General features: G+C 51.8%; 4 pseudogenes; all 4 read right to left on the bottom strand.

Annotated features, from left to right (window-relative positions):
• Nucleotides 1–2,507: 2,507 nt before the first annotated feature.
• Nucleotides 2,508–2,720, bottom strand: LOC124719581 (annotated as a pseudogene).
• Nucleotides 2,721–5,984: 3,264 nt separating this feature from the next.
• Nucleotides 5,985–6,197, bottom strand: LOC124719415 (annotated as a pseudogene).
• Nucleotides 6,198–15,603: 9,406 nt separating this feature from the next.
• LOC124719570 lies at nt 15,604–15,816 on the bottom strand (annotated as a pseudogene).
• Nucleotides 15,817–19,087: 3,271 nt separating this feature from the next.
• LOC124719559 lies at nt 19,088–19,300 on the bottom strand (annotated as a pseudogene).
• Between the last annotated feature and the right edge of the window lie 2,964 nt (nt 19,301–22,264).

The following is a 22,264-nucleotide window of genomic DNA, read 5'->3' as shown; positions in this document are numbered from 1 at the left end:
GAGGCCCCCAAGGGTTCCGTGAGGGCGAGATCCGCGGCAGAGGCGAGGATCTCCACCTCATCCCCGGAGCCAGGACTATGTACAGCAGGCGGTGCTGAAACCGCCGGAACGTCCTTCTTCTTGGACACATTCCGTTCCTTCTTCTCGCGTCTGCCCTTAGGGTGAGAGGGCTGGGAGAGCTTCTCTGAAGGAGCGTCAGAGGCTGACGACGACGCAGAAGCCCTACGACCAGCAGGTGGCGGAACCTTCAGCCACTGGCTGACATCTGGCTGGGAAGGAGAAGAAACGGAGGAAGGGAGAGCCCCGAGGGACCCCTTCCGTGAGAGAGGAACCGGCGGAGGCAACGCCGCCGGAGAAGGAGGGGGAGGAATCGAGCCTCCCGGTTGTGGAGCAGATGTCACTCCCGAAGTAAGCTTGGGGGGAGCGACAGAAGAGGGTTTGCCCCCAACTGCTAAGGGGGCAAGAGAGGAAGGCTTGCCCCCAGGCACGAGGGGGGCAGACAGGGATACATGGCCCCGAGGGCCCACTGAAGGCGGCACAGATGAAGCGACAACCGTCGCTCGTGCGGGCGACGATAACGTGGCTGCAGCATAAGATGTTCGAAGGGAAGCAGGATACAACCTGTCATATTTCTGTTTAGCCTCTCGATAAGTAAGCCGGTCCAGGGTCTTAAATTCCATGATCTTCCGCTCCTTATGAAGAACGGGGCAATCCGGCGAGCATGGAGAGTGGTGCTCCCCACAGTTGACACATACAGGCGGGGGCGCACATGGAGAATCGGGATGAGACGGGCGTCCGCAATCTCGACATGTAGCGCTGGATGGGCAACGGGAGGACATATGCCCAAACTTCCAGCACTGGAAGCACCGCATCGGGGGAGGGACGTATGGCTTCACGTCGCAACGGTAAACCATTACCTTGACCTTCTCGGGCAAGACATCACCCTCGAAGGCCAAGATAAAGGCACCGGTAGCCACCCTGTTTGTCTTGGGTCCTCGATGGACACGACGGACAAAATGCACACCACGTCGTTCCAAGTCGGCTCTCAGCTCGTCATCGGATTGTAACAAGAGGTCACGATGGTAAATAATCCCCTGGACCATATTTAAGCTACTGTGGGGAGTGACGGTAACAGGGACGTCACCCAGCTTATCACACAAGAGCAACGCTCGTGACTGGGCTGGGGAGGACGTCTTGAGGAGGATGGACCCATTCCTCATTTTTGACAACCCCGCCACTTCCCCAAACTTAACCTCCAGGTGTTCCACAAAAAACATAGGCTTCGTCGGAAGAAAGGAGTCACCATCAGTCCTGCTGCAGACAAGGTATTGTGGCACGTAAGGCTCCCGCTTGGCACTAGATCGGCGTCCCTCCCATGGCGCAGCCAACGAGGGGAACGTCTGAGGGCCATACTGCGCAGCATCGAAGTCGACTCTACCTCGCTTAGAGACGCTGGTGGCCGTGCGACCACCAGCTTGATGTGATTTATTGCGCTTCATTGCGCCACATCCGCCCAGATGCCACCTACTCCGAACGAGGGCTCTCCCCAAGGGCGCCACCCAGCCAAAGCAACGGGTACCTGGCCGATATCCCGTTGCCCGGAGTCCCCGTGCCCCAGACAAGATGGGCACATACTCCTTGGCATGCATGGGGAGGAAACAGCTCAGGCATCTGTAGTGCGATCCCTGCGTGGTCAGGGGGCTACCACCAAGAGGGTACATGACGACCCCACCACAACGGACTGGCTACCGTGCTGGATTTTAGGTGTTTAAAGGGTCCACAGTTGTCGTAGGCGCTAAGAAGAAGAGTGCGCACAAGGCGAGGAGGAGACCACCCAGAAGATGTTGGGCGTAGTCCCCCCCACACGACAATAGGTAACATGCAAGATGGTGGAGCATGATGGACCAATACAAAAACACCACGTAAGGTGTCCTTCCCCAAATGGCACGCACTGACGACGGAAATTTGGAAGAAAAAAGGAGGTCAAACCCAAGAGGGGACCATCACAGAAGGCCGAAACGTTTGAGACTCCTTTTAGTCGCCTCTTACGACAGGCAGGAATACCGCGGGCCCATTCTTACCCCCGAACCCGCAGGGGGTTACTGCATATGTGTGTGTGCGTGTGTACACACGTATTCTGCGTGCGTGCGGCGGCGACGACGACGACGACGTTCGCGAGGAGCTAAGGTTATAACTCCAAACAATTTAATTAAAATTATCTGTGACCAGACCATAAGAGACGCTAACGAGGCATCCGAAGGCACTGTCCTGTGCCCCCATAAATTACCAGCCTAGCGTAATGCGGCTGCAAGTGCGGTCCGGCTAACCGCAAAAAAAAAAAAAAAAAAAAAAAAATTACTTAAGATAATCTTAAATTAATTAAAAGAAATCGTGGTGTGTAAGCAACTAACTACTGGGCACATCAACAACTACGACAAGTTTTGCTACCAGCGGAATATCTGATCACTGCAGAATGTTAACCCATTTCAGGCTGTGTTTTAATTAATTTTAGGTGGGCCGATCCCGGCGGTACTGCAATGCCGGGCCAACCCGCTACAGAGGTGGAGCAAGCCCCTAGCACTCCGTCAGAAGCCAAAAATGAGTTTAATATTCTGGTCGTGTGATGCAGGACGTATCAGATATTAAGCTGATAAGAACAGATACTACACTTTTTTTCCCTCCTACCTCCCCTATAGCCCTACCTTTTCCTCTCCAAAAATGCCGCCATCCTCTAGTGTCGACGCAGCACGTAAAGCAGGGTGTTGTTAGTAGCAAGACTTATTGCCATAAACCGAAAATAAAAGCGGAGGCATACTCTGCTATGCCTCAGGGGGCGACGACACACTACTCAGAAACACACCTCCCTTTGCAGGTGTGAGGCAAGTGATGATTTTAAAAACTAAATAGAAAGAAATAAATAAAGACAGAAATGAAGGCAAAATAAAAAAAAACAGCGACGCAGCACACTCAAACGAACTGGCGAGATAATCCCATCGCCCATAGAATTAACAAAGTAATAATCCTCTAAGATAGATTATGCGTTTTCCAATTTTCCAATAATTTTTCATACAAGGTTCACACAATTCGCATGTTACCAATTTCCATATTATCAGTATCACAGAACAGTCTACTCTAGTGATGCCCAGAAGGCCAATATCAAATCTGGGGTATGGGTAAGTCAAGGGTAGTTTGAAAGTCCGAGTGACAAAGATCCAGGGGTACACTCAGGCAATTCTTATACGAGGTGCCTTAGTTAGCCCGGAACACCTTTTGATAACCATGAACCATTGCAACTTTAAGAAATCTTGCAAAAGTAATGGTATATTTCCGGTCAGATTCCGCCAGGCGATGCTGGCTCCAAAGGTAGTCCATGAAAGAGACAGCATCTGCGAGGCAAAGGTCATAGATCGTGAAAATGGTTTGGCCCAAGAGACACACCATTGCGTTACGTCGTGTTCGGGGGTTGGTCTGAATACCAGGCTTAAGGAACCAGTCGACTGACACATAGTCCAGTGTAGTCCCACCGGTCAGCGTTAATAGCACACGTGCAAGGTCCCACACTTCTGTGACGTGAGGGCATAGGAGACGATGCTCTCTGGTGTCTACGTCACCACATCGGCCGCAAGCAGCCGAGGGCCATAGGAGGATGGCCGCCAGGCGATGATTAGTGGGTATTAAATTGTTTACAACGCGATACCATAGCGCTGAAACTTCTGTGGGAAGGGCTAGGTGGTTGATATTAGCCCAAGCGTGGTGCCAGATGACCGACGGTCGTCTGTCCTCCAATTTGTGTGGTGTGAGCTGGCATCGAAGCGCCTAGTAAAGGCGCTTCGATGTGCGTGCCTTGTCGGTGGCCACTGCTAGGATGTAACTTTGATTGAGGTGATAGTCCTTGACTGTCGTCATCCGGAATGGAATATGTGTCAAGCATACTGGTGCACGCGCCGATTGTAGGCGATAACGATCGAAAAGCACCGCTGTTGTCCCACCTGGGTCAATCTCACGCAAAGTGGCGATACGGTGAATCAGGATTGCCGCACATTTGTGGGGAAAGTCAATGAGTCCAAGGCGACTATCGACTTTTGGCAGTGTACAAGTCTGTGCATCAACTTTGAATAGTGCACGCCGCCACAATAGGCAATATACTGTTTGTGAGATGGCTCTGCTGGTTTGTTTCGGTAGCGTAAGGAGTTGTGCTACATACCATGCCCGTGATAGGATGTAAGTATTAATCAGTTGGATTCGTTGATGGAGGTCGAGTCGTTGATCAGTGTGACTCACGCAAAGTCCTCTGATGCGCGTCAGAATCCGCCTGCACGTGAGTGTTAACATGCGCTGTGGACAGGCAGTCACCTCAAGACCCAAGATACGTTGTTCCCCTACAATCCGGTAGCATGGGCGTTCGATGGTCAATGATCGTGGTCCTAGTGGGATTAGCACCATTTTGTTGGATTTTAACATGGCACCGGATGCTCGTTCATAAACGTGGAGGACTCGGCGAACCGAATCGATGTCCCTGGCGTTTGCTACAAACACACCTACACCATCCGCCTACGCCACACTGCGGAAGGTGACGCCTGGGAAAGGAACACCATCGACCATCCGTCCGATGTCACGCAGCATGGGGTACAGCGCCAAAGCGATAAAATACACTGACAAGGGACACCCTTGTCGAACTGATCGTCTGATGGGAATTGGTCGTGATCTGCAACCGTTCACAATGATTGTGGAATTTGCTCCATCCAAGAAGTGCCGGATGACTCTTATGAAGTGCTCCCCGAAACCCATCCGCTACATAACGGCCAGCAGGTAGGATGGGAGACCCTATCGGAGGCACCGGCGAAATCTAGGGATCAATTGCAGCCGGGGTTCGAGCGTCGGCGGTGGGTGAGTAAGACAGCATCACGGTATATAGAAGCAGCGGTGAAAGTGGTTCGATTCGAAACGCCACATGATTGAGTGGGACAAAGTACCTTATTCATTCCCTGTTTAAGACGTGAAGCCACACTTCGTGCCACCAACTTATAATCAGTGTTAAGAACGGTGATGGGACGTATGTCTTTAGCCCATCAGTGACCTGTGACCTTTGGATTAAAGCCAATACGTACAGCTAGAAAATCGGCGGGTAGCTCGCAACCAGCAAAAATCTCCTCGCACATTTTGCAGAAGCGGTCTCCTAACAGGCCGGAAAACCTAGCACTTCGATTAGTGCTGGAATGGCACAATCGAAGGGCGGTATCCTTGCGGAGTACCGCCAGAGATGAAAAACCGCAGTGTCAGGGCCTAAATGCTTGCAGCGTGTGCGTTCCACATGAGGGAGTGACATACGGTGGTGCGGGCTGATATGGCAACAGGCGACCGTCGAAAACATCGCAAAAGCAAGTGCCGGAAGGAACGACAATATACGAGAGCACTCGTCAACAGCCCAGTACTACCCTCCATGTCGAGGAGTAAACTGCGACTTCTATTTGAACGCCGCTAGCTGCCAGGGCAGTGGAGAAGCCGTGAGGCCGCCCCACAGCAGCGTCAGGCCGGTGCGAGCTATACTGGCGCGAGCTACACCTAGCCGAGTGCTTACGTCGTCCACCACCTACTGCATATGTGTGTGTGCGTGTGTACACACGTATTCTGCGTGCGTGCGGCGGCGACGACGACGACGTTCGCGAGGAGCTAAGGTTATAACTCCAAACAATTTAATTAAAATTATCTGTGACCAGACCATAAGAGACGCTAACGAGGCATCCGAAGGCACTGTCCTGTGCCTCCATAAATTACCAGCCTAGCGTAATGCGGCTGCAAGTGCGGTCCGGCTAACCGCAAAAAAAAAAAAAATTACTTAAGATAATCTTAAATTAATTAAAAGAAATCGTGGTGTGTAAGCAACTAACTACTGGGCACATCAACAACTACGACAAGTTTTGCTACCAGCGGAATGTCTGATCACTGCAGAATGTTAACCCATTTCAGGCTGTGTTTTAATTAATTTTAGGTGGGCCGATCCCGGCGGTACTGCAATGCCGGGCCAACCCGCTACAGAGGTGGAGCAAGCCCCTAGCACTCCGTCAGAAGCCAAAAATGAGTTTAATATTCTGGTCGTGTGATGCAGGACGTATCAGATATTAAGCTGATAAGAACAGATACTACACTTTTTTTCCCTCCTACCTCCCTTATAGCCCTACCTTTTCCTCTCCAAAAATGCCGCCATCCTCTAGTGTCGACGCAGCACGTAAAGCAGGGTGTTGTTAGTAGCAAGACTTATTGCCATAAACCGAAAATAAAAGCGGAGGCATACTCTGCTATGCCTCAGGGGGCGACGACACACTACTCAGAAACACACCTCCCTTTGCAGGTGTGAGGCAAGTGATGATTTTAAAAACTAAATAGAAAGAAATAAATAAAGACAGAAATGAAGGCAAAATAAAAAAAAACAGCGACGCAGCACACTCAAACGAACTGGCGAGATAATCCCATCGCCCATAGAATTAACAAAGTAATAATCCTCTAAGATAGATTATGCGTTTTCCAATTTTCCAATAATTTTTCATACAAGGTTCACACAATTCGCATGTTACCAATTTCCATATTATCAGTATCACAGAACAGTCTACTCTAGTGATGCCCAGAAGGCCAATATCAAATCTGGGGTATGGGTAAGTCAAGGGTAGTTTGAAAGTCCGAGTGACAAAGATCCAGGGGTACACTCAGGCAATTCTTATACGAGGTGCCTTAGTTAGCCCGGAACACCTTTTGATAACCATGAACCATTGCAACTTTAAGAAATCTTGCAAAAGTAATGGTATATTTCCGGTCAGATTCCGCCAGGCGATGCTGGCTCCAAAGGTAGTCCATGAAAGAGACAGCATCTGCGAGGCAAAGGTCATAGATCGTGAAAATGGTTTGGCCCAAGAGACACACCATTGCGTTACGTCGTGTTCGGGGGTTGGTCTGAATACCAGGGTTAAGGAACCAGTCGACTGACACATAGTCCAGTGTAGTCCCACCGATCAGCGTTAATAGCACACGTGCAAGGTCCCACACTTCTGTGACGTGAGGGCATAGGAGACGATGCTCTCTGGTGTCTACGTCACCACATCGGCCGCAAGCAGCCGAGGGCCATAGGAGGATGGCCGCCAGGCGATGATTAGTGGGTATTAAATTGTTTACAACGCGATACCATAGCGCTGAAACTTCTGTGGGAAGGGCTAGGTGGTTGATATTAGCCCAAGCGTGGTGCCAGATGACCGACGGTCGTCTGTCCTCCAATTTGTGTGGTGTGAGCTGGCCTCGAAGCGCCTAGTAAAGGCGCTTCGATGTGCGTGCCTTGTCGGTGGCCACTGCTAGGATGTAACTTTGATTGAGGTGATAGTCCTTGACTGTCGTCATCCGGAATGGAATATGTGTCAAGCATACTGGTGCACGCGCCGATTGTAGGCGATAACGGTCGAAAAGCACCGCTGTTGTCCCACCTGGGTCAATCTCACGCAAAGTGGCGATACGGTGAATCAGGATTGCCGCACATTTGTGGGGAAAGTCAATGAGTCCAAGGCGACTATCGACTTTTGGCAGTGTACAAGTCTGTGCATCAACTTTGGTTGGTTGGTTGGTTGGGGGATTAAAGGGACCAGACTACTATGGTCATCGGTCCCTTTTTCCAAAGACAAAGAACACCCACAGAGAACAAAAACGAGGAACAGAAGAGATCACAGACGATACAGAACAGAGAGACTGAGACAAAGACAAGACAAAACGAACGAAAACCACATAGAGAATGACGGTGATTGGCCGACCATAGAAATAAAAAAGGAAAAGCCAACCACTTAGAAACACATTAAAAAATCAGTGTAAAATCATAGGCCAAAGGCCAGAATCAACACAAAACAAAAATAAAACAGAAACACTCAGATTAAATGATAAAATCCCCCTGCCCGAATAAAACGTAAAACTAAGTCAGCCATAGTGGAGTCGTCTGTTAAAAGGGCAGGGAGCATATCAGGCAGCGCAAATGTCTGCCTGACCACAGCTAAAAGGGGGCAGGCCAACAGAATGTGGGCCACTGTCAAAGCCGCCCCGCAGCGACATACAGGAGGGTCCTCCCTGCGCAGTAAATAACTGTGTGTCAGCCGGGAGTGGCCAATGCAGAGCCGGCAAAGAACTACCGAGTCCCTGCGAGTGGCTCGCAGGGATGACCGCCACACAGCCGTCGTCTCCTTGACAGCACGGAGTTTATTGGACATTGTCAGTTCGCGCCATTCCTCGTCCCATAGCGCCAAGATTTTGCGGCGGAAGACTGCCCGCAAATCAGTCTCAGGGAGGCCAAGGTCCAGAGATGGCTTGCTGGTGGCCTCTTTCGCCAGGCGGTCAACATGTTCGTTACCCGGGATACCGACATGACCGGGGGTCCACACAAAGACCACAGAGCGGCCGCAACAGGCGAGAGTATGCAGAGACTCGTGGATAGCCATCACCAAACGAGAACGAGGGAAACACTGGTCGAGAGCTCGTAAACTGCTCAGGGAATCGCTACAGATAACGAAGGACTCACCTGAGCAGGAGCGGATATACTCTAGGGCACGAAAGATGGCGACCAGTTCAGCAGTGTAAACGCTGCAGCCATCCGGCAAGGAACGTTGTTCGGAACGGTCCCCTAGAGTGAGCGCATACCCGACACGACCAGCAACCATCGAACCGTCAGTGTAGACAATACCAGAGCCCTGATACGTGGCCAGGATGGAATAAAAGCGGCGGCGGAAGGCCTCTGGAGGGACTGAGTCCTTAGGGCCCTGTGCCAGGTCCAGCCGAAGGCAAGGGCGACGAACACACCATGGGGGTGTATGCAAAGTAGCCCGGAAAGTAGGTGGAACAGTGAAAACCTGAAGCCCAGAGAGAAGCTCTTTGACGCGGACCGCTATTGTACAACCAGACCGGGGCCGACGATCTGGCAGATGGACGACCGATCGCGGGAACAGGAGACGATAATTTGGATGCCCGGGCGAGCTTAGAACATGGGCAGCATAAGCGGCCAGCAAACGTTGGCGTCGGAACCGCAGCGGAGGTACACCTGCCTCCACTAGTACGCTGTCCACAGGGCTGGTGCGGAAAGCACCAGTGGCAAGGCGTATCCCGCTGTGGAGAATCGGGTCCAGCACCCGTAACGCAGATGGGGATGCTGAGCCATAAGCCAGGCTCCCATAATCCAGACGGGACTGGATTAACGCCTGGTAGAGCCGCAACAGTGTAGAGCGGTCGGCGCCCCAGTGGGTGTTGCTCAAGCATCGCAGAGCGTTTAGATGCCGCCAACACATCTGTTTCAGCTGCCGGATATGAGGCAGCCAAGTCAACCGGGCATCGAAAACCACCCCCAAAAACCTGTGGGTCTCCACCACAGCAAGGAGTTCGTCGGCAAGATAAAGCCGCGGCTCAGGATGGACTGTTCGGCACCGGCAGAAATGCATAACGCAGGTCTTGGCTGCCGAAAACTGAAACCCATGCGCTACAGCCCAAGACTGCGCCCTACGGATAGCGCCCTGTAGCTGACGTTCAACAGCTGCAATGCCAGTAGAGCTGTAATAAAGGCAGAAGTCGTCAGCATACAGGGAAGCGGAGACAGAATTTCCCACGGCCGCAGCAAGCCCGTTAATGGCTATTAAAAACAGACAGACACTTAAAACAGAGCCCTGTGGCACACCGTTCTCCTGGACGTGGGAGGAACTATACGAGGCCGCGACTTGCACGCGGAAGGTACGACACGACAGAAAATTGCGGATAAAAATCGGCAGAGGACCCCGAAGACCCCATCCATGGAGCGTAGAAAGAATGTGATGACGCCACGTCGTATCGTACGCCTTCCGCATGTCGAAAAAGACAGCGACCAGGTGCTGACGGCGGGAAAAGGCAGTACGGATGGCCGACTCCAGGCTCACCAGATTGTCGGTGGCGGAGCGGCCTTTACGGAACCCACCCTGAGACGGAGCCAGAAGGCCCCGAGACTCCAGTAACCAATGCAAGCGCCGGCTCACCATCCGTTCAAGCAACTTGCAAAGAACGTTGGTGAGGCTAATGGGACGGTAGCTGTCCACCTCCAGAGGGTTCTTTCCAGGTTTCAAAACGGGGATGACAATGCCTTCCCGCCATTGCGACGGAAACTCCCCCTCGACCCAAAGACGGTTGTAAAGATCGAGAAGGCGCCGCTGGCAGTCCACTGAAAGGTGTTTCAGCATCTGACAGTGGATGCCATCTGGCCCAGGAGCGGTATCAGGGCAAGCAGCGAGGGCACTGCGAAATTCCCAGTCACTAAATGGAGCATTGTAAGATTCTGTGTGGTTGGTGCGAAACGAAAGGCTCCGACGTTCCATCCGCTCTTTAATGGAGCGGAAGGCCTGGGGGTAATCCGCAGAAGCGGAACTCATAGCAAAATGCTCTGCTAAGCGATTGGCAATGACGTCGGAGTCAGTACAAACTGCTCCATTCAGTGAGAGCGCAGGGACGCTGGCAGGTGGCCGATAGCCGTAGACGCGTCGAATCTTGGCCCAGACCTGCGAGGGAGTGACATGGAGGCCAATGGTGGACACATACCGCTCCCAGCACTCCTTCTTGCCTTGGCGGATAAGGAGGCGGGCCCGCGCACGCAGCCGTTTGAAGGCGATAAGGTGGTCGAGGGAGGGGTGTCGCTTGTGACGCTGGAGCGCCCGCCGGCGATCTTTAATCGCTTCAGCGATCTCAGGCGACCACCAAGGCACAGCCTTCCGCCGAGGGGACCCACAGGAATGGGGAATGGCAGATTCGGCGGCAGTAACGATGCCGGTGGTGACCGATTGAACCACCGCATCAATGTCATCGGTAGAGAGAGGCTCAAAAGCGGCAGTGGAGGAGAACAAGTCCCAGTCAGCCTTATTCATAGCCCATCTGCTAGGGCGCCCAGAAGAGGGGCGCTGTGGTAGTGACAAAAAGACCGGAAAATGGTCACTACCACACAGGTCGTCATGCACACTCCATTGGACAGACGGTAAGAGGCTATGGCTACAGATTGAAAGGTCAATGGCGGAGTAGGTGCCATGCGCCACACTGAAGTGTGTGAAGGCACCATCATTTAACAGCGAGAGATCGAGCTGCGACAATAAATGCTCAACGACGGCGCCTCGACCTGTTGCCACTGACCCACCCCACAGAGGGTTATGAGCGTTGAAGTCGCCCAATAGCAAGAAAGGTGGCGGCAATTGGGCGACCAGTGCAGCCAGGACATGCTGCGAGACATCACCATCCGGTGGAATGTAAAGACTGCAGACGGTAACAGCCTGTGGCGTCCACACGCGTACAGCGACAGCCTCTAAAGGCGTCTGGAGAGGGACAGACTCGCTGTGCAGAGTGTGAAGGACATAAATGCAGACGCCACCAGACACCCTTTCATAAGCTGCTCGGTTCTTGGAATAACCCCGATAGCCACGGAGGGCGGGGGTTCGCATCGCCGGAAACCAAGTTTCCTGGAGAGCAATGCAGAAGAAAGGGCGAAGGCTGAGAAGTTGGCGCAGCTCAGCTAAATGGTGGAAAAAACCGCCGCAGTTCCACTGGAGGATGGTATTGTCCATGGCTGAGAAAGGCGTGAAAGGACTGGGAAGGCAATTTACGCCGCTTGTTCACTCACTGCCACCGATTCAGTACCCGTACGAGAGGCATCCATGGCGTCTGAGGGACCAGCGAGATCAAGGTCCTCAGCGGACGCTAGAATCTCGACTTCATCCTCAGACGCAGAGCGCGAAAGGTGCGGTGGGGTTGGTGCCACCGCAAGTTCTTTAGCCTTAGAGTTCTTTCTCTTGGACTTCTCTCGCTGAACCTTGGGTTTCACCGGCTGGGAAGGCTTCACCGATTCAGTCTCCGGGACAGAGGAGGATCGTGAAGCCCTACGCCCGGCTGCTGGTGAGGACTTATGCCACTGGTGGCCGTCATCCTTCCCGCTGGGGGAACCCTGGGAAGGGAGCGTCCCAAGGGAACTCTGACGGGCGAGAGTAGCCGAAGAAGTCAGGCGCTTCTCCGGCTGAGAAGCGGGGACGGACGTCCCCGACGGGTGGGAGGAGGTTGCTCCTGAGGTAGGTGGTGCAGGAGCAACCGGTTGGGGAGAGCCCCCCACGGGCAAGGGGGCAGAAGGAGTCGTACTGCTTATCGAGCTGGCTGGAAGTCTCGCAACGGATGGAGCTAGCACAGTTGTTGTAGCAGCTGCATACGAAGACGTCATTCTCACAGGATGGAGTCTGTCATATTTCCGTTTGGCCTCAGTATAGGTCAGCCGGTCCAGGGTCTTATATTCCATGATTTTGCGCTCTTTCTGAAAGACTGTGCAGGCAGGCGAGCAAGGTGAATGGTGCTCCCCGCAGTTGACGCAGATGGGAGGCGGGGCACATGGAGTATCGGGATGAGACGGGCGTCCGCAATCTCGACATGTGAGGCTGGAAGTGCAGCGGGAAGACATATGGCCGAACTTCCAGCACTTGAAGCACCGCATCGGGGGAGGGATATAGGGCTTGACGTCACATCGGTAGACCATCACCTTGACCTTTTCCGGTAACGTATCACCCTCGAAGGCCAAGATGAAGGCACCGGTAGCAACCTGATTGTCCCTCGGACCCCGATGAACGCGCCGGACGAAATGAACACCTCTACGTTCTAAGTTGGCGCGCTGCTCGTCATCAGACTGCAAAAGGAGATCCCTATGGAAAATAACACCCTGGACCATATGTAAACTCTTATGTGGCGTAATAGAAACGTTAACATCCCCCAACTTGTCACAAGCAAGTAACCTGCGGGACTGGGCGGAGGATGCCGTTTGTATCAGTACTGATCCAGAGCGCATTTTAGACAAGCCCTCCACCTCCCCAAACTTGTCCTCTAAATGCTCGACAAAGAACTGAGGCTTCACGGACATAAAAGATTCCCCGTCAGCTCTGGTACAGACGAGATACCGGGGCGAGTATCTTTCGCTCTCATCCATAGCCCTTCGTTCCTCCCATGGTGTGGCCAGGGAGGGGAACGATTTGGGGTCATACACATTAGCCTTGAATTGAGCCTTGGAACGCTTAGAGACTGCTGACGGCTGGCCGCCAGCAAGAGATGATGTACCATGCTTCATTGCGGGTCATCCGCCCTGATGCCACCTACTCCGACCAAGGGCCCTCCCCACGGGCGCCACCCAGCCACAGCAAAGGCCACCTGGCAGGATGGCCATTGCCGGGAGTCCCGATGCCCCAGGGAGATGGGCATCTACTCCTTGGCATACGTGGGGAGTGAACGGCGCAGGCATCAGTAGAGCGATCCCTGTGTTGTCAGGGGGCTACAACCAAGAGGGTACATGGCGACCCCACCACAACGGACTGGCTACCGTGCTGGATCTTAGGTGCAAAAATGGCCAAGGTCGTCGTCACAGTAAAAAGAAACACTGCAGAGTGCAGCGTGGTAATCGCCCATGAGATCGAAAACGAGCGGGACACCATCGCAACGACGAGAAAGACGGCAATAGGTCTAATTGCACGAAGGATACAGTGCACCATGTAAGGTGCCCTTCCCCAATTGGCTCGCTCTTCGGAATAATTTGGATAGATGGAGGTCAAACCCGAGAGGGGACCATCACAGAAGGCCGAAACGTTTGAGACTCCTTTTAGTCGCCTCTTACGACAGGCAGGAATACCGCGGGCCTATTCTAACCCCCGAACCCGCAGGGGGACATCAACTTTGAATAGTGCACGCCGCCACAATAGGCAATATACTGTTTGTGAGATGGCTCTGCTGGTTTGTTTCGGTAGCGTAAGGAGTTGTGCTACATACCATGCCCGTGATAGGATGTAAGTATTAATCCGTTGGATTCGTTGATGGAGGTCGAGTCGTTGATCAGTGTGACTCACGCAAAGTCCTCTGATGCGCGTGAGAATCCGCCTGCACGTGAGTGTTAACATGCGCTGTGGACAGGCAGTCACCTCAAGACCCAAGATACGTTGTTCCCCTACAATCCGGTAGCATGGGCGTTCGATGGTCAATGATCGTGGTCCTAGTGGGATTAGCACCATTTTGTTGGATTTTAACATGGCACCGGATGCTCGTTCATAAACGTGGAGGACTCGGCGAACCGAATCGATGTCCCTGGCGTTTGCTACAAACACACCTACACCATCCGCCTACGCCACACTGCGGAAGGTGACGCCTGGGAAAGGAACACCATCGACCATCCGTCCGATGTCACGCAGCATGGGGTACAGCGCCAAAGCGATAAAATACACTGACAAGGGACACCCTTGTCGAACTGATCGTCTGATGGGAATTGGTCGTGATCTGCAACCGTTCACAATGATTGTGGAATTTGCTCCATCCAAGAAGTGCCGGATGACTCTTATGAAGTGCTCCCCGAAACCCATCCGCTACATAACGGCCAGCAGGTAAGGATGGGAGACCCTATCGAAGGCACCGGCGAAATCTAGGGATCAATTGCAGCCGGGGTTCGAGCGTCGGCGGTGGGTGAGTAAGACAGCATCACGGTATATAGAAGCAGCGGTGAAGGTGGTTCGATTCGAAACGCCACATGATTGAGTGGGACAAAGTACCTTATTCATTCCCTGATTAAGACGTGAAGCCACACTTCGTGCTACCAACTTAATATCAGTGTTAAGAACGGTGATGGGACGTACGTCTTTAGCCCATCAGTGACCTGTGACCTTTGGATTAAAGCCAATACGTACAGCTAGAAAATCGGCGGGTAGCTCGCAACCAGCAAAAATCTCCTCGCACATTTTGCAGAAGCGGTCTCCTAACAGGCCGGAAAACCTAGCACTTCGATTAGTGCTGGAATGGCACAATCGAAGGGCGGTATCCTTGCGGAGTACCGCCAGAGATGAAAAACCGCAGTGTCAGGGCCTAAATGCTTGCAGCGTGTGCGTTCCACATGAGGGAGTGACATACGGTGGTGCGGGCTGATATGGCAACAGGCGACCGTCGAAAACATCGCAAAAGCAAGTGCCGGAAGGAACGACAATATACGAGAGCACTCGTCAACAGCCCAGTACTACCCTCCATGTCGAGGAGTAAACTGCGACTCCTATTTGAACGCCGCTAGCTGCCAGGGCAGTGGAGAAGCCGTGAGGCCGCCCCACAGCAGCGTCAGGCCGGTGCGAGCTATACTGGCGCGAGCTACACCTAGCCGAGTGCTTACGTCGTCCACCACCTACTGCATATGTGTGTGTGCGTGTGTACACACGTATTCTGCGTGCGTGCGGCGGCGACGACGACGACGACGACGTTCGCGAGGAGCTAAGGTTATAACTCCAAACAATTTAATTAAAATTATCTGTGACCAGACCATAAGAGACGCTAACGAGGCATCCGAAGGCACTGTCCTGTGCCCCCATAAATTACCAGCCTAGCGTAATGCGGCTGCAAGTGCGGTCCGGCTAACCGCAAAAAAAAAAAAAAAAAAAAATTACTTAAGATAATCTTAAATTAATTAAAAGAAATCGTGGTGTGTAAGCAACTAACTACTGGGCACATCAACAACTACGACAAGTTTTGCTACCAGCGGAATATCTGATCACTGCAGAATGTTAACCCATTTCAGGCTGTGTTTTAATTAATTTTAGGTGGGCCGATCCCGGCGGTACTGCAATGCCGGGCCAACCCGCTACAGAGGTGGAGCAAGCCCCTAGCACTCCGTCAGAAGCCAAAAATGAGTTTAATATTCTGGTCGTGTGATGCAGGACGTATCAGATATTAAGCTGATAAGAACAGATACTACACTTTTTTTCCCTCCTACCTCCCCTATAGCCCTACCTTTTCCTCTCCAAAAATGCCGCCATCCTCTAGTGTCGACGCAGCACGTAAAGCAGGGTGTTGTTAGTAGCAAGACTTATTGCCATAAACCGAAAATAAAAGCGGAGGCATACTCTGCTATGCCTCAGGGGGCGACGACACACTACTCAGAAACACACCTCCCTCTGCAGGTGTGAGGCAAGTGATGATTTTAAAAACTAAATAGAAAGAAATAAATAAAGACAGAAATGAAGGCAAAATAAAAAAAAACAGCGACGGCAGCACACTCAAACGAACTGGCGAGATAATCCCATCGCCCATAGAATTAACAAAGTAATAATCCTCTAAGATAGATTATGCGTTTTCCAATTTTCCAATAATTTTTCATACAAGGTTCACACAATTCGCATGTTACCAATTTCCATATTATCAGTATCACAGAACAGTCTACTCTAGTGATGCCCAGAAGGCCAATATCAAATCTGGGGTATGGGTAAGTCAAGGGTAGTTTGAAAGTCCGAGTGACAAAGATCCAGGGGTACACTCAGGCAATTCTTATACGAGGTGCCTTAGTTAGCCCGGAACACCTTTTGATAACCATGAACCATTGCAACTTTAAGAAATCTTGCAAAAGTAATGGTATATTTCCGGTCAGATTCCGCCAGGCGATGCTGGCTACAAAGGTAGTACATGAAAGAGACAGCATCTGCGATGCAATGGTCATAGATCGTGAAAATGGTTTGGCCCAAGAGACACACCATTGCGTTACGTCGTGTTCGGGGGTTGGTCTCAATACCAGGGTTAAGGAACCAGTCGACTGACACATAGTCCAGTGTAGTCCCACCGATCAGCGTTAATAGCACACGTGCAAGGTCCCACACTTCTGTGACGTGAGGGCATAGGAGACGATGCTCTCTGGTGTCTACGTCACCACATCGGCCGCAAGCAGCCGAGGGCCATAGGAGGATGGCCGCCAGGCGATGATTAGTGGGTATTAAATTGTTTACAACGCGATACCATAGCGCTGAAACTTCTGTGGGAAGGGCTACGTGGTTGATATTAGCCCAAGCGTGGTGCCAGATGACCGACGGTCGTCTGTCCTCCAATTTGTGTGGTGTGAGCTGGCCTCGAAGCGCCTAGTAAAGGCGCTTCGATGTGCGTGCCTTGTCGGTGGCCACTGCTAGGATGTAACTTTGATTGAGGTGATAGTCCTTGCCTGTCGTCATCCGGAATGGAATATGTGTCAAGCATACTGGTGCACGCGCCGATTGTAGGCGATAACGGTCGAAAAGCACCGCTGTTGTCCCACCTGGGTCAATCTCACGCAAAGTGGTGATACGGTGAATCAGGATTGCCGCACATTTGTGGGGAAAGTCAATGAGTCCAAGGCGACTATCGACTTTTGGCAGTGTACAAGTCTGTGCATCAACTTTGAATAGTGCACGCCGCCACAATAGGCAATATACTGTTTGTGAGATGGCTCTGCTGGTTTGTTTCTGTAGCGTAAGGAGTTGTGCTACATACCATGCCCGTGATAGGATGTAAGTATTAATCAGTTGGATTCGTTGATGGAGGTCGAGTCGTTGATCAGTGTGACTCACGCAAAGTCCTCTGATGCGCGTGAGAATCCGCCTGCACGTGAGTGTTAACATGCGCTGTGGACAGGCAGTCACCTCAAGACCCAAGATACGTTGTTCCCCTACAATCCGGTAGCATGGGCGTTCGATGGTCAATGATCGTGGTCCTAGTGGGATTAGCACCATTTTGTTGGATTTTAACATGCCACCGGATGCTCGTTCATAAACGTGGAGGACTCGGCGAACCGAATCGATGTCCCTGGCGTTTGCTACAAACACACCTACACCATCCGCCTACGCCACACTGCGGAAGGTGACGCCTGGGAAAGGAACAACATCGACCATCCGTCCGATGTCACGCAGCATGGGGTACAGCGCCAAAGCGATAAAATACACTGACAAGGGACACCCTTGTCGAACTGATCGTCTGATGGGAATTGGTCGTGATCTGCAACCGTTCACAATGATTGTGGAATTTGCTCCATCCAAGAAGTGCCGGATGACTCTTATGAAGTGCTCCCCGAAACCCATCCGCTACATAACGGCCAGCAGGTAGGATGGGAGACCCTATGGGAGGCACCGGCGAAATCTAGGGATCAATTGCAGCCGGGGTTCGAGCGTCGGCGGTGGGTGAGTAAGACAGCATCACGGTATATAGAAGCAGCGGTGAAGGTGGTTCGATTCGAAACGCCACATGATTGAGTGGGACAAAGTACCTTATTCATTCCCTGTTTAAGACGTGAAGCCACACTTCGTGCCACCAACTTAAAAGCAGTGTTAAGAACGGTGATGGGACGTACGTCTTTAGCCCATCAGTGACCTGTGACCTTTGGATTAAAGCCAATACGTACAGCTAGAAAATCGGCGGGTAGCTCGCAACCAGCAAAAATCTCCTCGCACATTTTGCAGAAGCGGTCTCCTAACAGGCCGGAAAACCTAGCACTTCGATTAGTGCTGGAATGGCACAATCGAAGGGCGGTATCCTTGCGGAGTACCGCCAGAGATGAAAAACCGCAGTGTCAGGGCCTAAATGCTTGCAGCGTGTGCGTTCCACATGAGGGAGTGACATACGGTGGTGCGGGCTGATATGGCAACAGGCGACCGTCGAAAACATCGCAAAAGCAAGTGCCGGAAGGAACGACAATATACGAGAGCACTCGTCAACAGCCCAGTACTACCCTCCATGTCGAGGAGTAAACTGCGACTCCTATTTGAACGCCGCTAGCTGCCAGGGCAGTGGAGAAGCCGTGAGGCCGCCCCACAGCAGCGTCAGGCCGGTGCGAGCTATACTGGCGCGAGCTACACCTAGCCGAGTGCTTACGTCGTCCACCACCTACTGCATATGTGTGTGTGCGTGTGTACACACGTATTCTGCGTGCGTGCGGCGGCGACGACGACGACGACGTTCGCGAGGAGCTAAGGTTATAACTCCAAACAATTTAATTAAAATTATCTGTGACCAGACCATAAGAGACGCTAACGAGGCATCCGAAGGCACTGTCCTGTGCCCCCATAAATTACCAGCCTAGCGTAATGCGGCTGCAAGTGCGGTCCGGCTAACCGCAAAAAAAAAAAAAAAAATTACTTAAGATAATCTTAAATTAATTAAAAGAAATCGTGGTGTGTAAGCAACTAACTACTGGGCACATCAACAACTACGACAAGTTTTGCTACCAGCGGAATATCTGATCACTGCAGAATGTTAACCCATTTCAGGCTGTGTTTTAATTAATTTTAGGTGGGCCGATCCCGGCGGTACTGCAATGCCGGGCCAACCCGCTACAGAGGTGGAGCAAGCCCCTAGCACTCCGTCAGAAGCCAAAAATGAGTTTAATATTCTGGTCGTGTGATGCAGGACGTATCAGATATTAAGCTGATAAGAACAGATACTACACTTTTTTTCCCTCCTACCTCCCCTATAGCCCTACCTTTTCCTCTCCAAAAATGCCGCCATCCTCTAGTGTCGACGCAGCACGTAAAGCAGGGTGTTGTTAGTAGCAAGACTTATTGCCATAAACCGAAAATAAAAGCGGAGGCATACTCTGCTATGCCTCAGGGGGCGACGACACACTACTCAGAAACACACCTCCCTCTGCAGGTGTGAGGCAAGTGATGATTTTAAAAACTAAATAGAAAGAAATAAATAAAGACAGAAATGAAGGCAAAATAAAAAAAAAACAGCGACGCAGCACACTCAAACGAACTGGCGAGATAATCCCATCGCCCATAGAATTAACAAAGTAATAATCCTCTAAGATAGATTATGCGTTTTCCAATTTTCCAATAATTTTTCATACAAGGTTCACACAATTCGCATGTTACCAATTTCCATATTATCAGTATCACAGAACAGTCTACTCTAGTAATGCCCAGAAGGCCAATATCAAATCTGGGGTATGGGTAAGTCAAGGGTAGTTTGAAAGTCCGAGTGACAAAGATCCAGGGGTACACTCAGGCAATTCTTATTCGAGGTGCCTTAGTTAGCCCGGAACACCTTTTGATAACCATGAACCATTGCAACTTTAAGAAATCTTGCAAAAGTAATGGTATATTTCCGGTCAGATTCCGCCAGGCGATGCTGGCTCCAAAGGTAGTCCATGAAAGAGACAGCATCTGCGAGGCAATGGTCATAGATCGTGAAAATGGTTTGGCCCAAGAGACACACCATTGCGTTACGTCGTGTTCGGGGGTTGGTCTGAATACCAGGGTTAAGGAACCAGTCGACTGACACATAGTCCAGTGTAGTCCCACCGATCAGCGTTAATAGCACACGTGCAAGGTCCCACACTTCTGTGACGTGAGGGCATAGGAGACGATGCTCTCTGGTGTCTACGTCACCACATCGGCCGCAAGCAGCCGAGGGCCATAGGAGGATGGCCGCCAGGCGATGATTAGTGGGTATTAAATTGTTTACAACGCGATACCATAGCGCTGAAACTTCTGTGGGAAGGGCTACGTGGTTGATATTAGCCCAAGCGTGGTGCCAGATGACCGACGGTCGTCTGTCCTCCAATTTGTGTGGTGTGAGCTGGCCTCGAAGCGCCTAGTAAAGGCGCTTCGATGTGCGTGCCTTGTCGGTGGCCACTGCTAGGATGTAACTTTGATTGAGGTGATAGTCCTTGACTGTCGTCATCCGGAATGGAATATGTGTCAAGCATACTGGTGCACGCGCCGATTGTAGGCGATAACGGTCGAAAAGCACCGCTGTTGTCCCACCTGGGTCAATCTCACGCAAAGTGGCGATACGGTGAATCAGGATTGCCGCACATTTGTGGGGAAAGTCAATGAGTCCAAGGCGACTATCGACTTTTGGCAGTGTACAAGACTGTGCATCAACTTTGAATAGTGCACGCCGCCACAATAGGCAATATACTGTTTGTGAGATGGCTCTGCTGGTTTGTTTCGGTAGCGTAAGGAGTTGTGCTACATACCATGCCCGTGATAGGATGTAAGTATTAATCAGTTGGATTCGTTGATGGAGGTCGAGTCGTTGATCAGTGTGACTCACGCAAAGTCCTCTGATGCGCGTGAGAATCCGCCTGCACGTGAGTGTTAACATGCGCTGTGGACAGGCAGTCACCTCAAGACCCAAGATACGTTGTTCCCCTACAATCCGGTAGCATGGGCGTTCGATGGTCAATGATCGTGGTCCTAGTGGGATTAGCACCATTTTGTTGGATTTTAACATGGCACCGGATGCTCGTTCATAAACGTGGAGGACTCGGCGAACCGAATCGATGTCCCTGGCGTTTGCTACAAACACACCTACACCATCCGCCTACGCCACACTGCGGAAGGTGACGCCTGGGAAAGGAACACCATCGACCATCCGTCCGATGTCACGCAGCATGGGGTACAGCGCCAAAGCGATAAAATACACTGACAAGGGACACCCTTGTCGAACTGATCGTCTGATGGGAATTGGTCGTGATCTGCAACCGTTCACAATGATTGTGGAATTTGCTCCATCCAAGAAGTGCCGGATGACTCTTATGAAGTGCTCCCCGAAACCCATCCGCTACATAACGGCCAGCAGGTAGGATGGGAGACCCTATGGGAGGCACCGGCGAAATCTAGGGATCAATTGCAGCCGGGGTTCGAGCGTCGGCGGTGGGTGAGTAAGACAGCATCACGGTATATAGAAGCAGCGGTGAAGGTGGTTCGATTCGAAACGCCACATGATTGAGTGGGACAAAGTACCTTATTCATTCCCTGTTTAAGACGTGAAGCCACACTTCGTGCCACCAACTTAAAAGCAGTGTTAAGAACGGTGATGGGACGTACGTCTTTAGCCCATCAGTGACCTGTGACCTTTGGATTAAAGCCAATACGTACAGCTAGAAAATCGGCGGGTAGCTCGCAACCAGCAAAAATCTCCTCGCACATTTTGCAGAAGCGGTCTCCTAACAGGCCGGAAAACCTAGCACTTCGATTAGTGCTGGAATGGCACAATCGAAGGGCGGTATCCTTGCGGAGTACCGCCAGAGATGAAAAACCGCAGTGTCAGGGCCTAAATGCTTGCAGCGTGTGCGTTCCACATGAGGGAGTGACATACGGTGGTGCGGGCTGATATGGCAACAGGCGACCGTCGAAAACATCGCAAAAGCAAGTGCCGGAAGGAACGACAATATACGAGAGCACTCGTCAACAGCCCAGTACTACCCTCCATGTCGAGGAGTAAACTGCGACTCCTATTTGAACGCCGCTAGCTGCCAGGGCAGTGGAGAAGCCGTGAGGCCGCCCCACAGCAGCGTCAGGCCGGTGCGAGCTATACTGGCGCGAGCTACACCTAGCCGAGTGCTTACGTCGTCCACCACCTACTGCATATGTGTGTGTGCGTGTGTACACACGTATTCTGCGTGCGTGCGGCGGCGACGACGACGACGACGACGTTCGCGAGGAGCTAAGGT

The sequence above is a fragment of the Schistocerca piceifrons genome, chromosome 1 (genome assembly GCF_021461385.2).
Source record: "Schistocerca piceifrons isolate TAMUIC-IGC-003096 chromosome 1, iqSchPice1.1, whole genome shotgun sequence".
NCBI classification, from domain to species: Eukaryota; Metazoa; Arthropoda; class Insecta; order Orthoptera; family Acrididae; genus Schistocerca; species Schistocerca piceifrons.
The sequence above is the reverse complement of the archived record's forward strand: the minus strand, read 5'-3'. Positions and strand labels throughout refer to the sequence as shown.